Source organism: Hemitrygon akajei, chromosome 6 (genome assembly GCF_048418815.1).
Source record: "Hemitrygon akajei chromosome 6, sHemAka1.3, whole genome shotgun sequence".
Classification (NCBI taxonomy): domain Eukaryota; kingdom Metazoa; phylum Chordata; class Chondrichthyes; order Myliobatiformes; family Dasyatidae; genus Hemitrygon; species Hemitrygon akajei.
In genome coordinates, this window is record NC_133129.1 from 47,858,839 (window position 1) to 47,877,338 (window position 18,500).

Below are 18,500 nucleotides of genomic sequence, written 5' to 3' on the forward strand. Positions count from 1 at the left end.
CGAGGAGAATCGATTTCGACGGTGAAACAGGTTTTACCTTGTTTGATCCTTATTCGGAAGGAATTCGTTGACTGTTCTTGTGTTAATCCCTGTGAAATATCAGAAAGGATTGGGAACAGTTTTGTAAAGGAAAGGTCAGTGCCTTTAAGCAGTTTCGTTACGTAAAATTCTTCGTGGGAAAAGTTCAATTTGGGAACTGAAACAACACGACGTGAAGGAGAATTTAAATCGTCTTAAAAAGTCTCTCCCTTAAATGGACTGTGAGCATTTTGAACTTTTGCAATACTACTTTGAAGAACTGTTTTTGCAACATCGCTTTAAGAACTGTTTAAGCTTCATTGCTTTAAGAACTGTTTAAGCTGCCGCACAGCAGCTGATTTCCGGTTACGTTAGTGATTTGTTTACTTTTGGGGGGTTTGTTTTCAGTGTTTAATAAACATGTTATTTGTTATAAAAACCCCTGCCTAACTCATATATTTATTGTTGTTTGAATCTGTAACACCCTCAGTTCCTCCATCTCACTAGACCCTCGATCCCTTACTATTTCCGGAAGATTATTTATGTCCTCCTTAGTGAAAACAGAACCAAAGTAGTTATTCAATTGGTCTGCCATGTCTTTGTTCCCTATGATCAATTCACCTGTTTCTGACTGTAAAGGACCTACATTTGTCTTGACCAATCTTTTTCTTTTCACGTATCTATAAAAGCTTTTACAGTCAGTTTTTATGTTCCCTGCCAGCTTTCTCTCATAATCTTCTTTCCCTTTCCTAATTAAGCCCTTTGTTCTCCTCTGCTGGTCTCTGAATTTCTCCCAGTCCTCAGGTGTGTCACTTTTTTTTGCTAATTTATATGTTTCTTCTTTGGACTTGATACTATCCCTAATTTCCCTTGTCACCCACAGGTGCACTACCTTCCCTGGTTTATTCTTTTGCAAAACTGAGATGAACAATTGTAGTTCATCCATGCGATCTTTAAATGCTTGCCATTGCATATCCACCGTCAACCCTTTAAGTATCATTTGCCAGTCTATCTTAGCTAATTCACATCTCATACCTTCAAAGTTACCCTTCTTTAAGTTCAGAACCTTTGTTTCTGAATTAACTATGTCACTCTCCATCTTAATGAAGAATTCCACCATATTATGGTCACTCTTACCCAAGGGGCCCCACACGACAAGATTGCTAACTAACCCTTCCTCATTGCTCAATACCCAATCTAGAATGGCCTGCTCTCTAGTTGGTTCCTCGACATGTTGGTTCAGAAAACCATCCCGCATACATTCCAAGAAATCCTCTTCGTCAGCACCCTTACCAATTTGGTTCACCCAATCTATATGTAGATTGAAGTCACCCATTATAACTACTGTTCCTTTATTGCACGCATTTCTAATTTCCTGTTTAATGCCATCCCCAACCTCACTACTACTGTTAGGTGGCCTGTACACAACTCCCACCAGCATTTTCTGCCCCTTAGTGTTATGCAGCTCTACCCATATCGATTCCACATCCTCCAGGCTAACGTCCTTCCTTTCTATTGTGTTAATCTCCTCTCTAACCAGCAACGCTACCCCACCTCTTTTTCTTTCCTGTCTATCCCCCCTGAATATTGAATGTCCCTGGATGTTGAGCTCCCATCCCATCCATAGGTTCACCCTGAACCTATGCCCTCTAATTCTTGGTCCCAATTCTGGGAAAAGGACTTTCCATTCATCTTTTCTATGCTCCTGATGATTTTATACACCTTTATAATGTTACGCCTCATTCTCCTACACTCCTGTGAACAAAATCCCAACCTGCTCAGCTTTCTCCCTCGAGTCCCACTGTGCTTCTCACGTCAAAGGAAACAACTTTAATTTCTGGAGTAACTAAAACCAGATCTGGAGTATGGTAATTATTAAATGAAGTCACGTTACTCAGGATTGTCCTGGAGCATATCACGTACCCTGAAATGCTGTCTGTAATGCACAGTGGGAGTGCTGTGGAGCCACATTATGTTTCCCTATTTTATACCATGAGGTGCAGGCTAAGCCTGGTCAAAATGGGATGGGAGTGGGGATGAGGGAAAACAAGTGCCCCATATGTCCTGCTTTGCAGGCAAGAGCTGTGGATTGTATTGAAAAGAACTGCGATCTCTGTTAGCTTGGTATATGGTGGGAACGCAGAACGTCAGCTTCCAGAGAACATCCAACTGATTATATCTACTTCAGACAACTGGCTCATAGCAGCACTCAGTGGGCAACAATCTGCTTCAGGTTACTAGCCCTTCTGTTAACATGTTCTTCCCTCCCTCATTAACAAAGACCTCCATCACACAATGGTTGCCCTTATTTTGTGTCTCAGCCATTTTACTGGGAAGTGTCAGAACCAGGTCATTTACAGCTGGCCATTTCAATGATTTGGATTTGGGAGCAAGCTAGGTGCAGGAATATAACTTGAAAGATCCATTGTAAACGACCTGGGCCATTTGATGACTGGGAAACATTGAGTGATTGTACGTTCTCCCCGTGGCAGCGCGAGTCTTCTCTGGGTGCCAGGATAAGGAATTCTTGAAACTGACACTCAGAAAACTGGGGATGCTAGAAGTTTGAACACAGGACATAGAACATTACATCACGGTACAAGCACTTTGGTCCACGATGTTCTTCCAACTTTTAACCTACTCTAAGAAATAACATGCTGGATAGTCAAAGGAGAATTGGTGGATGTTGTGTACTTGGATGTTCAGAAGGCCTTTGACAAGGTGCAACACATGAGGCTGCTTAACAAGTTAAGAGAGCCCATTGTATTACAGGAAAGATAGTAGCATGGTCAGAGGATCAACTGATTGGCAGGAGGCAAAGGATGGGAATAAGGGGAGCCTTTTCTGGTTGGCTGCCAGTGACTAGTGGTGTTCCACAGGGGCCAATATTGGGACTGCTTTTTACACTATACATCAATGATTTGGATGACAGATTTGATGGGTTGGTTGCCAACTTTGCAGATGATATGAAGATAGGAGGAGGGACAGGTAGTTTTGGGGAAGCAGAGATGCTACAGATGTACTTGGAGGGATTAGGAGAATGGGCAAAGAAGTGGAAGCTGGAACCAGTGCCAGGAAGTGTATGGTCATGCACTTTGGTAGAAAAAGTAAAAGCGTAGACTCTTTTCTAAATGGAGAGAAGATTTAAAAATCAGAAGTGGAAAGGGACTTGGGAGTCCTCGTGCAGGTTTATCTAAAGGTTAATTTGCACATTGCATCGGTGGCTAGGAAAGCAAATGCAATGTTAGCATCCATTTCACAAGGAACCAAATTTAAAAGCAGGGATGTAATATTGTGAGCAGTTTTGGGCCTCTTATCTGAGGAAGGATGTGCTGCCATTGGAGAAGGATCGAGAGAGGTTCATGAAAATGATTCCGGAATTGAAAGGCTTGTCATACGAGGAGCTTTTGATGGCTCTGGGCCTATACTCACTGGAGTTCAGAAGAATGAATTTGGACCTATTGAATGTTGAAAGGCCTCAGTAGAGTGGATGTGGAGAGGATGCTTCCTATGGTGGGTGAGTAAGCCCAGAGGATGCAGCCTCAGAATAGAGGGACGACCTTTTGGAATTGAGAGGAATTTCTTTAGCCAGAGAGTGGTGAATCTTTGGAATTTGTTGCCACAGGCAGCTGTGAAGGCCAAATCATCAGGTATTTTTAAGGCAGAGGTTTGATAGACTCCTGATCAGTCAAGGCATGAAGGGTTACATGGAGAAGGCAAGAGATTGGTGCTGAGAGAGAAATGGATCAGCCATGATGAAATGGCAAAGCAGACTCGATGGGCCAAATGGCCTAATTCTGCTCCTCTATCTTATGTTCTTAATCTAACCATTCCCTCGTACATGGCCCCCCTATTTTTCTATCATCCGTGTGCCTATCTAAGGGTTTCTTAAATAATGAATTTCTAAAATGAAAACAGAAGTCCTGAAAATAGGTTGATTAGGCAGCATTCGTGGAAAGAAAAAAGAAGTTAATGCTTACCTTTTGTCTCGTGATGCAGAAATAGCCGCTGGATATTTGAATGTGATGTCAGGCACGGCAGCTGATGTCATGCCCTTCAACCATCTCACAGTGAAGACCTGCAGGCTGCATCCTGCAAAGCAGAGCCGGGCCTGACAAGATCCATTCCTACTTAAGCAAATATGATAGATAAATGAGAAGTATCTTGTACCTTTGTGCAGGTAGTTTTGCTGAGAATGGCTCTTGTAAAGGAGATAATTAGTTATATGGTTTGTAATGTGACAGTTAAAATTCAGCTGATGGAAGAGTACTCTGCTGTTTCTTGAACACTGGGATACATTACTTCGAGTACTGAATGAATTACTGGGAGCGGTTATTAATGTGTTTCTGCTGCATCAACCTCCCTGCCTGTAATTGTGCTTCATCTATTTCCTCACTCTCCTAACAGGCAGGACTGTAGCCCAGCAGTTAATGCTGGGCTTCTACAGCGCCAGCACAATCAATGTTGATTTGATTTAACGCAATGACGCATTTCACTGTGTTTCAATGTACGTGACAAATAAAGGTAATCTTTCTCTCTTTCATCCTCCTCTACATCACCCTTTGCACATTCTGTTCATTTACTATCTGGTATTTTGGTCAGAAAATGAGTTGGACATTATTATTTTGGACCCTCTGCATCCCTATTGATACCAGTGATACAAAGGTTAATTTTATTGTCAAAGTATGCATGTACAATACAACTCTGATATTACTCTTCTCCAGATAGCCATGAAATACACGGAAAAAAACACGGAGTTAGTTGAAAGAAAAAACATTAACCCCTCCCTACATGAAAAGGAAAACGAAACAAAACTCTCAAACCCCAAACCCCGCCCCACTAAAACTAACAAGTCGCCCTCACAGAAAACAACGACAGTAACAGCAAACCCCCAACCCCCTCCCTTGCAACAGAAAGTGACAATAACATCAAACCCCTAACCCACTTCCTCGTAGAAAAGAACAGGGACAATAGCATCAACCCTCAAACCCCTCTCTCATGCACAAGAACTAACAGATCGCCCACACAGAAAAAGAACAACAATCAAACCCCAAATCCCCAAATTCTCCCTCTCACAAAAACTCCAGCTCACCAGTTGCCAACAAGAAAGAAAACACAGAAAACTGAAGGAGAGCAAAATAACCTACAGTCCAATAATCAAATGAATGTTAGATTTCATAAACATCCTCCCATCAGAATTGAACTCCATGAAGAGTGACCACCACGCTGCTGACCTGTGGCCTTCCGAATTCCTCAATTGTGAAATGTCTTTTAAATGTTGTAATTGCACGTGCCTCTACCACTCACTTTGTCAGCTTGCTTCACACTCCCATCACCCTCTGTGTGAAAAACTTGTTCCTCATACAATTGCCTCTGCCTTGGAATCCCAAATGATGCAGAACCTACTATTCCTGCTAAAGGCCAGTGTTTCTTTGTGCTTAGATTCAGCTGTTATTTCACAGGGAATTTATTAGCCGTGGTTGGACAGAGAATTCCTGTTCTCTCTACAGCCATCTCACAGAGGATTATATACCTGATCCTTTGACTACTTTGGGCAATATGAAGAATATAACACAAGAGATTCTGCAGATGCTGGAAATCCAGAATTATACATACAAAATGCTGAAGTAACCTGGGGAAAGGATCTTGGCGATTGTAAGGATGACTTACAGCAGATTGAAAAGCTTCAGCATATAGACATTGAGAAAGAGGATGTGCTGGCACTTTTGGAAAGCATCAAGTTGGATAAGTCACCGGGACCAGATGAGATGTACCCCAGGCTACTGTGGGAGGCGAGGGAGGAGATTGCTGAGTCTCTAGTAATGATCTTTGCATCATCAATGGGGACGGGAGAAGTTCCAGAGGATTGGAGGGTTGCAGATGTTATTGCTTTATTCAAGAAAGGGAGTAGAGATAGCCCAGGAAATTATAGACCAGTGAGTCTTGCTTCAGTGGTTGGTAAGTTGATGGAGAAGATCCTGAGACACAGGATTTATGAACATTTGGAGAGGCATAATATGATTTGGAATAGTCAGTATGGCTTTGCCAAAGGCAGGTCGTACCTTATGAGCCTGATTGAGTTTTTGAGGGAGTGACTAAACACATTGATGAAGGTAGAGCAGTGGATGTAGTGTGTATGGATTTCAGCAAGGCGTTTGATAAGGTACCCCATGGTAGGCTTATTGAGAAAGCAAGGAGGCACAGTTTGAAGGTGCTTGGAAGTGGGTACAGAGGAGATGTAGGGTAGGTTTTTTTACTCAGAGAGTGGTGAATGTGTGGAATGGGCTGTCAGCGACGGTGGTGGAGGTAGATACTATGGGGTCTTTTAAGAGACTCCTGGATAGGTACATGGAGATTAGAAAAATAGAGGGCTATGTGTAACCCTAGGTCATTTCCAAAGTTAGTACATGTTTGGCAAAGCATTGTGGGCCGAAGGGCCTGTATTTGCTGTAGGTTTTCTATGTTTCTAGGTCAGGCAGCATCTATGGAAATGAATAAGCAGTCGAAGTTTCAGGTCGATGCCCTTTAGTTTATTCATTTGCATTGATGCTGACTGATCGGCATTTTGTGTGTGTCGATAAAGAATTTAATTTTGGTGATGCCTGGAAACTGGGCCATTAATACATTGTAGTGTTTCTATGGTTGGGATCCGCCTGAGCAATTACCAGAATGGAAGTCCATTGGAACATACAAGATTTCCTATAGTCCCATATCACAATGGATGGCCAGAGAAACTCTTCCCCTCTACCTTAGTAAAGGGTGCCTTTTTTCCCTGCAGTCATACATCTTCCCTTTTATTCCATCTTGTTGTTTTTATTGCTGAACCTCCCAGATACTTCCCCTAGGCTCTAGGGCCTGGAGATTGCCAGTAGGCACTGGGCTCCATTAAGCTTACTGGCTGAGACGTCAGGACCTCAGTGCAGAATGATGTCCAATTACCTACGGATATGATCAGCTTGAGAGGGCACAGAGAAGATTCACAAGGATGTTGCCGGAATTGGAGGGGCTGAGTCTACTTTCTCTGGAGGAAAAGAAGCTGAATTAGGAGGGTAGGGGAATCTAAAACTGGAGGGGATAGGTTTAAGATGAGAAGGGAAATATTTGCAGAGGGCCTGGGGAGCAGGTTTTTCACACGGGGGGAGGGGGGGTGAAGCAAGCTGACAAAGTGAGTGGTAGAGGCCTGTGCAACTACAGCATTTAAAAGGCATTTGGATGGCTACATAAATAGGAATGGCTTAGAGAGAGATGAGTCAAACACAAGCAAATAGAATTGGTGTAGATACACTCCTTGGTCAGCATTGATGAATTGGGCCAATAGACCTGTTTCTATGCTGCATAATTCAATTACTCTATAGCTATGGTGTCAGAGATGGCATCCCTTGGCATATCTCTCCACACCCCAGCACCTAGCTCAAAAGTTAATGAGGACAACATCTCATTTATCATTCTTTGGATTCTGAATAATGACGTTCAGCTTTTCCCAAAGAGAAAATTCCTGTCACCTTTTATGTTTGAATAAAGTGAAAAACGTTGATTAGAGCTTGTTTGGTTCACATAGTCACAAGAAAAGGATGGAGTGAAAACTATGGGAGTAGACCAGAAAGGTGGCACGTGAGGGGAACTAGAGAGTAAGCTTATAAACAGTGTTTTCATAAAGGTGGGCGACCAGCGGGATCCTGCAACACTCATTGCTGGGACCTTTATCTGTGAAACTTACCGTGAGTGGGGCCAGACAAGAAGTGGTCAAGTTTGCAGATGATACTAAAATTGGGACAGCGCTGTTTAAGAAAAAAGAACAGACAGATGCAAAGCATGGAACCAGAGTACCAAGCAGACAAAAGATTTTGAGTATTGTGGTTCAATGTGGATGATAAGGCTGGGACAAGAAACCAGTGGAAGTGTATTATGATTGGTGATAAATGACAGTGTTCAACACAGGAAGGAGATGTGGGATTAGGCAAGAAGTCTTTGCTGGATCCACCAACAGTGAAATGGATTACCATGGTTAGGGAAAGGAATTTGACCCACTGATCTACAGAAGACTGTGGTCACCCAGAATAATTGCACAATTCTATTATCCTAGTTTTCAGATACTTCACAGCTCATTTGCTAAAGTTGCAGCAGCTATGAAAGTTCACCCTGAATAATGTAGTCAACAGAACCTGAGGTTTAAAATTAGCAGGGTAATCAGAAGCCATGGTAGAGCAGGGAATTTGTTAAGGGCATTGATTAAAGCAGTTGTTATTATTGCCCCTTAATGTGTGGAAAGATGTTTTTTGGGATGTTAATGTTGCTTTTGAAATACAAGGTTGATAAGCCTCATACAGGCCCCACAGTGAAAGAATTTCCTTAGTGTAAAAGATATATTAAAGAGCAAAAGAAATATTAAATCACCAATGATTACTAAAAAAAATACCTATTTATAGTTAAATACACACAGAAAAACAACAGGACAAACCTGGAGCTTTTATGGAACTCCTTTAAAAAATCATGAAATTTGGCATTTCACTCAGTTAGCATCATTAGAATATCCCAGTCAGACCTTACTTGCCACCCTACATAACACACACAAAATGTTAGAGGAACTCAACAGGTCAGGCAACATGTATAGACGTGAATAAACAGTTGACGTTTCGGGCCAAGGCCCTTCATCAGGACTGGAAAGGAAGGGGGAAAGATGCTAGAATAAAAAGGTGAAGAGAGGAGGTGGAGGATAGGTGGAAGGAAATAGGTGAAGCCATATGGGAAGGAAAGACAAAGGGCTGGAGAGGAAAAACGCTGATAGGAGAGGAGAGTGGACCATTGGAGAAAGGGAAGGAGGAGGGGACGCAGGGGGAGGTGATAGGCAGGTAAGAAGAGATTAAGAGGCCAGAGTGGAGAATAACAAAAGAGGGGAGGGGGGAGGGAATTCTTTTTTACCGAATGAGAAATGCACACCATTATGTCACCTGACCTGATATTCTTGTCATGAAGCAGATTGCATATGCTGAGTGCATTGTATTTTCATCATGGGGCTCACCTTCGAGTAAGCACAAAATGAGGCTCTAAAATTCAGCACACGCATCTGAATAGATTTCCGAGAGCTTCAGTTGTCTGCTGTGACTGTCTCTGGGAACTCCTGTGGGCTGTGCGGAGTCTCTGTCACATTATATTTAGGCAGAATCTCAGTTCAAGAATTAGTCAGCATTATTTTTATTGTTTGGAACAATTAATTGGTAGGTAATCCATTTCAATGCTAAGTTTCTACTTGTGTCTCATTAACTTATTTGCAAATAAATGTTGCGATCGAAGTTGGATTAAAAAAAAGGTTTATTGGCGATCTTTTCTGAATTCACTTAGGCAGGTAAGTATAAACAGTGTAAAGGGGTAATTTAGCTTTGCAGCTCATGAAATATTTCATTAGTTTCAATTCAATTTGTTATATGAAATGGTTTCCAAACATACAGATCTGTGGATTGCATCTTTTCAATATACTATTTGAACAAAATGTCCAATTTGTTGAAAATTGCAACAGAAAAGAGAGAAAGAACATCTGATTAATTGGAAAACTCAAACGTGGAATTCCAGGAGTCAATTTTAGGGACAACATTGTTCACATTTACCATAAACCACACAGATGGAATTATTACTGAGTGTGGGCAATTCATGCCCTCCTCATCTCTCTTCTGTAGAGACGTCCTTGTATTCTAAGACTATGTCCTCTGGTCCTAGACTCTTCCACTATTGGAAACATCCCATCCATATCCACACATCCACTCTATTTGCACCTTTCAATATTCAAGAAGTTTCAAAGAGATATCCCCTTGGAGTACAGGCCCAGAGCCATCAAATGCCCCTCATGCATTAACCATTACATTCCTGGGATCATTCTCATAACACTCATAAAGCGTTTGTCGGCTCTAGGATTGTATTCATTACAGTATAGAAGAATGAGAGGGGATCTCATAGAAACATTTCGAATGTTGAAAGGGTTGGACAGAGTAGATGTGGAGGGTCTGTTTCCCTTGGTGGGTGAGTCCAGGACAAGAGGTCACAGTCTTAGAATTAGAGGGTACCCATTTAAAACAGAGATGAGGAGAAATTTTTTTAGCCAGAGGGTTGTGGATTTATGGAATTCATTGCCACATACAGCTGTGGAGGCCCAATCATTGAGGGTTTTTAAGGAGGAGATTGACAGGTATCTAATTAGTCAGGGATTCAAGGGATATGGGGAAAAAAGCCAGAAATTGGAACTAGACGGGAGAATAGTTCAGCTCATGGTGGAGTGGTGGAGCAGACTCGATGGGCCGAATGGCCTACTTCTGCTCCTTTGTCTTGTGATCTTGTGAAAACTCCTCTGGACCCTTTCCAATGCCAGCACATCCTTTCTTAGATATGGGGCCCAAAATTATTCACAATACTCCAGATCAATGTCACAACCACAAATTCGGCAGCACAGTAGATATGGCAATTGCGCTTGTGAGCTTGCACAAGTCAGCAAATTATTAGTTATTTGTGATAGTATTTAACTCCATACTTATTGTCATAGTGCTTGTTGAGACTTGGACAGAGCATAGCAACACTTCGCTGCTGTTTTGCATTTGGGCTTCCCTGAGGTATTGGACTTCCAAGTCAACTGACTCTGAAGACTAGTGGTATTCATTTAATGTTTAGATATTCTTTTCAGCCGCAGTGTAGGCTTCGTTTTCCTTTTGAGAGTTTTAGTAGACTAGGACTCCAGAGTCCCTTTGCAGCTCCGATTTCTGAATTTTCTCCCTGTTTAGAAAATAGTCTGTGCCTTTATTCCTTCTATTAAAATGCATGACCATATACTTCCCAACACTGTATTCCATCTGCATATTCCAATTTGTCCAAGCCTTTCAGCAGGTTCCTCAATGCTACCTGTCCCTCCACCTACCTTTATATTATTATTATTGGAAACTTGACCAGAAAGCCATCATACCCAGAATTGATGTGAGCTCCATGGTCCCAGACTTGTAACCAGATGCTTGCACAGTGCCAGCAATGGGGCTCACACACAGCACACTTGTGGGTCTGGACAGGTGTTGTGAGCATTGTACTCCATACAGTGACCCAATGTCCTCCAGAGCCTGATAATTTCCCAAAGATACTGGGGACGAGGGGCGAATTCTGTAGAGTTCCCAGGAAAGAGAGCTGGAATGGCCAGAAAATTTCTCCCAGCATCTCTTGCCTTGTTGATTTACTTCACCAGAAGTCATCTTCTGTGTTTCTAACATAACAACATTCATAAAGTGAATTGGCTCATTTAATATTATCACATTTGGTGATTTCTCTTTTCCATCTTAAGGGTAAGGGTTACTGTAGGAAGAGCATTTTTTCTGCTTTTAACTCTATCTAAAGTCTAATTAATTATCATATTGTAATTATAGAAATCAACAGAGTTTCCAGTATTCCCAGGAGGTTACATTGTTCCTGCAAATGAGGAGCCATATATTTTTCTGTGATCTCTCCTGTCTGCCTCATCCTGCTCCGAAATCAATATTAAAACTATTGACTATTAACCATAAATGATGATATTTATTTTCTTCAGATGTTGGCCTTGCACATAAGTGGCTCTGGCCAGGATGACCATCTCAGGGGAGCTTGCCCCAAAACAGGCATTAGACCCTCAATAGGAAAGTGCAAAGGGACAAATGCCAGTTTCGGACACCGGCTAGCAATGCCATAGAGTAATATAGCACAGGTACAAGACGATCAGGCCAACATGTCCGCACACATCAAGAATGTTTGAATTTCCTCAGTATTTATATATGGACCTCAGGACTTGTGATTTAAGCCTGCAGTGTTGTTCATTTAATGCCTGAAAACCAAAGTTGAATTTACGAGCCATTCAGTACAATTATAGAGGTACTGGACAATCATACATTTTAAAGGAGTCAAAAGTTAATTTCAGAGGTCTGGAAAAGATCTAAACTGCATCTTCAACTATTATCCCTCTTTCTATTTTTTTAATTGCCAATGAATAATTGGGAGGGAGTTTTAACCTGAGGGTTAATGTTTGGCTACTAATACGGATTTAAGTCTTGCAAAAAAAAATGCAAGCTGGCTAGTATGGACCAAGCAAAGTTTTTGTTGCAGATTTTGGATGTAACCATTTCCAAATCAATAAATCACTTGCTAGGGTAGCAGATTTCCTTTCCAGAATGAACTACATGGAGTTTCATCGCCACCATAGTTGGCTGATGTACAGCAGTGACCGCACAGCAGAGTAGAGGATCTTCTGCACTGACCCAGCACACATAAATCTATGGAGACACACACACACACACACACACACACACACACACACACACACACACACACACACTCTCTCTCTCTCTCTCTAAGGACACAAACTCACTCTAACCACACACATTGACGCTCTAAGCACATTTAGGCCCCACATTAAAAGAATTCCCACACAAAGATCTCCCACTCAGAAATGAGGTGGAGGGAAGTCATTTTCGTTCCTAAGAGACAGCCAGATGTAACTGTTAAACAGCTTAGAATTTCCCCAATAGCATTGTGGAACTTGACCTTGTATCCGGAAATTGTTAATCCCAGTTGTGGGATTACAAAAAGCACAAAAACTGAATTTATAACAGAAAATGTAATTGACGAGATAATAACTCTGTTTCTCTCTCAATTGATGCTACCTGAGCTGCTGAGGTTTTGCAGGATGTTCTGATCTTATTTCTGTCAGATCACTATTTGAACAATACCATAGTGCCATCATACCCATTCTCATCTTACTATTGAGCTGCAGCTTCCCTTGTAAAACTGTTCAATTCACCCCTCAGCCAGCCCTCACAAACGCCTGGCATCCAGCCGACTTTCATTCTCATTTTATGCTCTTTATCCCAGGGCACTTTCCACTCAGGACTGTCCTTGTGAATGCAGGGCCAAGAGCACTAGAAGACGACAAGTGATAGTGCAAGAGACACTGACATTAAAGCACTGAAAATTAGGTTTTTTGTTTGGAGCGAAGGAGGATGTGAGGTGACTTGATAGAGGTGTAGAAGATGGTACAGGGATCAAGTGGACAGCCAGAGATTTTTTCCCAGGGCAGAAATGGCTAATACTAGGGGGCATAATTTTAAGATAATTGGAGAAAAGTATGTAGATAAGTTCTTAGAACAGCATGTGGTGGGTACAAGGAATGGCCTGCCAGGATCAGTTGTCGATGCAGTTATATTAGGGGCATTTAAGAAATTCTAAGTTAGGCACATAGATGATAGAAAATTGTAGGAGGGAAAGGTAAGATTGATCTTAGAGTAGGATAAAAGGTCAGCACAACATAGCGGGCTGAAGGGCCTGTACTATGCTGTAGTATTCTATGTTCAAAAACAAGCAATTCCATCACTTGAGGTGGTGAGGTGGATGGAGTCCTGGAGAAAGGTAAGCACGTTCAAGTTACAACAGGCTCCATAGACAAAGTTCACCCTCAGTGCCTTTCAGCACATCAGCCACTGTAATTCCCTTCTGCAGGGTTTGTCAATGATACAATGTACTCTGGAATATTCCATTCCAGAGCACTCACAAAGGAAGTTATTGCTGCCTTGCCATCTTTGTTTCACCTTAAAACCGCTGGAAGTAAGAGCTCACTGCGAGGTTTCAAGGCACAACTTCATTCCTCAGGATCCCTTTCTGGAGTACTGATGGAAAACTACCCCAAGAGAGGGAGTTTGATGAATCTGCAGAGTATATGGTGGCCTTGTCAAAGTATTTTCCATGTTTCACTTATTACCATCCAACAAGGAGGCTGCCTCCAGCTGCTTCTTCTGTGTCGGGGTCAATACTGAACCACAGGAATCTCAGTTGTTGAAAAATGTATGCCAGCTTCCCTCACTGGTGTCCAGAAGTAAATCTTACATACAGGTTTGATATCAAATGAGAGTAGAATTCCAAATGTAAACCCTCTTTGTCCAGAACCACAGCGTACTGAAAATTTGCTCATTGTTGTTCTTGTTTAGTGCCATAGAATTGAAAGTGGACTTTCCTGGTGTGAGGTGAGGGCCTCGGGCAGTCAGAATTGACCATGGTTATTGCGTCCTAGCTGATGCAAGCCTGAGCAGTAGGATATACAGAGCAAGCTATTGCCTGGTTAGCAAGCTACCCCTCTCCACGTATCCGATGAACCCAAAGGAATGGCAGAGACCGATACAGTTTGACACTAGCAGTATCGCAGGAGTTGCCAGACAGCATTGAACTTAATGTAGGACTGCCTTAGGGACTCTAAATCCAGATTATCTTCTTGGGGTTTACTCCCAAAGCCTTCCTCATGAGTGGGTATAGCCACAAGACAGCGAAAGTTTGAGATCAGAGTTTTCCTTCTCCTAGATGAGCTGCCAATCACGGTTAACAAACCCCATCTGCCCAACTGGTTTGAAGGCATCAGTAACCTGCCTTTGTCCCTTCTCCTGTCAGTAGAAACAGTTTCATCGGGCTTAGTAGCTAAGCCACACGCAAAGGCTGGGAGCTGAACTTGGTTGTCAGAGCCTATTTGAGGTGCACACCATTGGGAGCATCTAATAGCTAGTGGGAGCTTCTCCCCATTACCACCCCCACCTCCAGGATATAATAACAGAATGAAAGCAGAGAAAAGGGGAACAGGAGTAGATCATTCAATTCCTAAATGGATCGGTGTTTCTTGGTGCTGTACCATTTGCTGTTCTTTCATTTTGAGCAGTCATGGCCTAGTGAATCCACTTTTTAAAGGAGGTTTTAAGAATATCTTTAAATCTTTCCCTCCAGTAATATTTTTTGACAGAACTCAGAATAGACTGTGTGTTTAGCAGTCTAATTTTGGGCTTGTGAAAATGTGACCTGGAGCAGAAATAAGATGGTGGAGGAGATCAGTTTCTCCAACATCTTGTTTTTTTTGCTACAGTTCCCAGCATCTGCAGTCTCTTGTGTCAATAATGTGACCTGCAGCTCAGAGCCAAATGAGTATAACTTAGGCCTCTGTGCTGGGGATGTTTACTTGGAACAGGGCCTTGGCTTATCCTGCTAATGGATTTGGAGGATTTTACAAAGACAGCATTAGTGATATCTCTCCAGTGTTTTAAATTGCCTGTTGTGGTAGCTCTTCTCTCAGAAGTGTAGGGATCATTGCTAGCTAATAGAACAAGAATTTTATCCCAGCTCAGAAGTCTTAATGTCCAAAGACTCTCACCCTCAGTCACCTAAAGGCCATGTGCTGGGCTAACAGTCATAGTGAAATGGGCATTATTTACTAGGGTCTTGCAGTTACTCTTACTGCCGCAGGGCAGAGCTGTGTGTAGAGGGTGAGCTTTGCTTCAAAGATGTTAAATTTAAAAACCACTTTCTCATGTTCCTCAACAAACAGGTCAGTGGTGGTTCTGAGCTAGTTCTCCAAACATGCATGTATGTGAACACTGTCATAGAAAAGTATTGAACAGAAACAGGCCATTCTGCCCATCCAATCGATGTTGAGCCATTTTGACTGCCTACTCTTATTGACCTGCACCAGCCCACAGCCCTCCATTATCCTACCATCCATGTAACTATCCAAACTTAATTTAAACATTGAAATCGAGCTCATATGTACCGCTTGCATTTGCAGCTTGTTCCACACACTCTCACGACCCTCTGAGTGAAGAAGTTTCCCCTCATGTTCCCCTCAAACTTCTCACCTTTCACCCTTAACCCATGACCTCCAGTTGTAGTCCCACACAACCTCAGTGCAAAAAGCCTGCTTGCATTTACCCTCTGCCCCTCATCATTTTGTACACCTATATCAAATCTCCTCTCCTCTCAATCTTCTATGTTACAAGGAATAAAGTCCTAATCTGTTCAATCTTTCCATAAAACTCAGGTCCTCCAGACCTAGCAACATCTTTGTAAATTTCCTCTGTACTCTTTCAATGTTATTTACATTTTTCCAGTAGATAGGTGACCAAAACTGTACATGATATTCCAAATTAGTTCTCACCAATGTCTGAAACAACTTCAACATAACATCTCAACTCCTGTACTCAGTACTTTCATTTATGAAGGTCAATGTGCCAAAAGCTTTCTTTGTGACCCTATCAACCTGTTACACCACTTTCAATGAATTATGGACCCGTATTCCCCGATCCCTTTGTTCTATTGCACTGCTCATTTGCTGTGTAAGACCCACCCTGGTTGATCCTACTGAAGTGTGTTACACCTGTGCCCCAAATCTGAGGGGCCGAAGGGTACAAAGTAGCCCCCTCCTTTTTGAGAATCGCAAGATCGCTATTAATTCAGGTCAGGAGACCCAGGAAATGAGAGAGAGAGACGTAGAATCCACAGGGGGTTTGGAATGTCCTGGCCCCTCAACGATACAAAGCCACGGGAACCGGCCATTGTCTCTTGGAGACGGAATTGTGTATTGAGCACTGTGCTATTCATCGACGCCCTCAAGGAATGAGCAACGTGGGCTGGTTGGAGGGATCATCCCAACCTGATTGACATCTGAGACCCCGTGAGTAAGGATAAAAGAAGGTCTGGGGAACAACCCCTTTAGACGCACCAGGAGAAATGCTAGAAATCCAGTGACAGCGTAAAAGCGACAGCCGGTGGAAAGCCCACGTGCGTCCTTTTCCATTTGCCTCGGAATTGGTGGGGCTGACCACGGAAGACGGCTTAGCTAAAAGGAAAAGGACACCGACGACATTTCGAAGGATCGACATCATAGAAAGGAAAACGGGCAAGTTCTAAACTCCGTCTCTCTCTCCAACCAAAAGCTGCAGCCTGAATGAACTTGAGTGACTTTTATATTTCCATCGGACAATACATTATCCCCTAGACAACGATAGAGCTATTTCTTATTGATTATTATTATACCCGCGCTTTTAGATTTAGTATTGATGACGTATATTATCTGTATGTTTGCATTGATATTATTTTTGTGTATTTTTATCAATAAATACTGTTAAAAATAGTACCATCAGACTTCAACAGACCTCTCTACCTTTGCTGGTAAGTGACCCAGTTACGGGGTACGTAACAATTGGGGTTCTCGTCTCGGGATTTGACACCAAATTGGGAGGCCAGTGAATCGGGATTGTAAGTCCAAACTTGGATCTGGTACGCAGGTAGCCAGACGGGAAACCAGCAAAGATGGACGTGGATGAATTTATAGAAAACCCATCTCTGGAGGCGCTAGAGGCGGCCACCAAATCGGACTTGATAAATATGGCAAAGGGACTAAACCTCACAGAGGTGAGGTTGTCAATGAAAAAGCGGGAGGTGCGAAGGGCCATAACTCAGTATTATATTGGGAAGAATGTGTTTGCAGCTGAGGTATTGGAAAATATCCCTGAAAAGGTACCAGCTAGTGGGACGGCTCAGTTAGAGTTGGAGAAATTAAGGTTGGAACATGAAATTAAATTAAAGCAGCTGGAAGCAGCTGAGAAGGAGAAAGAAAGGGCCGACAAACAAAGGGAGCATGCGCTCCAGCTAAAGGAGTTAGAGGTGAAACGGGAGCATGAGCTCCAGCTAAAGGGGTTAGAGGTGAAAAAGGAGCAGGACCGAGCTGAGAAGCAAAGAGAGCATGAACTTCAGTTAAAACAGCTGGAGGCAGCTGAAAATGAGAAGGAAAGAGCCGAGAAGGAGAGAGAGTATGAGGAGGCAGAGAAACAGAGGCAACATGACTTGGAGATGGAGAAGTTAAGGCAAGAGCGATGAGATCAAGGGTCAGACTGAGAGGAGCAGTTTAATGTTAGTCGGGAGTTGAGGGCAGTACCTCCGTTCGAGGAGACAGATGTTGATAGTTATTTCTTGCTTTTTGGAAAGGTGGCAGTGAATCAGAAGTGGCCCAAAGAGCAGTGGGTGGCGTTGTTACAAAGTGTGTTAAAAGGGAAGGCACAACGGGCATATGCGGCATTGTCCATGGAGGAGGGAGAGGCGGAGAATTATGCCAAAGTAAAGGAGGCCATTCTCCGGACCTACGAATTGGTACCTGAAGCATATAGACAAAAGTTCAGAAATTGAAAGAAAGGGTGGAATCAGACGTATACCGAGTTTGCCTATGAGAAGGGTGTGCTCTTGGATCGCTGGTGTACAGCAGAAATAGTGGAAGAGGATTTTGGGCGTCTCAGGGAGTTAATTCTGATTGAGGAATTTAAAAATGGTGTTTCGGAGGATATCCGGATGTATTTGAATGAGAAGCCGAATAAGTCCATCTCCGAATTTGCTAGGTTTGCAGATGAATATGCCCTAACCCACAAAACAAAGTTTTCCTCGAGTAAAAGTTACCAGAGAGACCGTGGGAACAATAGAGAAAGCCCGCCGGCTGAGGCAGAGGTCCCGCCAGGAGCTAGTGGTAAGATTGGGGAGGAGAGGCAAGATGGCCAGAGATTTCCGGGCTTGACCTGTTTTAATTGTGGAAAGGGGGGACATATTGCATCTAGGTTCTTTGTTCCAAGGAAGGAGACAGGAAAAGGGAAAGCAGCAGTCCCTATAGGATGTGCCGTGGTAATCAGTAAATCGAC

At 42.7% G+C, this 18,500-nt stretch overlaps 1 long non-coding RNA gene across 4 annotated transcripts in view; it reads right to left on the minus strand.

Moving 5' to 3' along the window:
* LOC140729054 (uncharacterized) overlaps window positions 1-18,500 on the minus strand; it is a 140,927-nt gene that overhangs the window by 13,465 nt on the left and 108,962 nt on the right. For all 4 annotated transcript variants that reach the window (XR_012099243.1, XR_012099246.1, XR_012099245.1 and 1 more), the window contains one exon: window positions 3,999-4,110. This is a non-coding gene — a long non-coding RNA (uncharacterized lncRNA). The remainder of the gene's footprint in view (window positions 1-3,998; window positions 4,111-18,500) is intronic.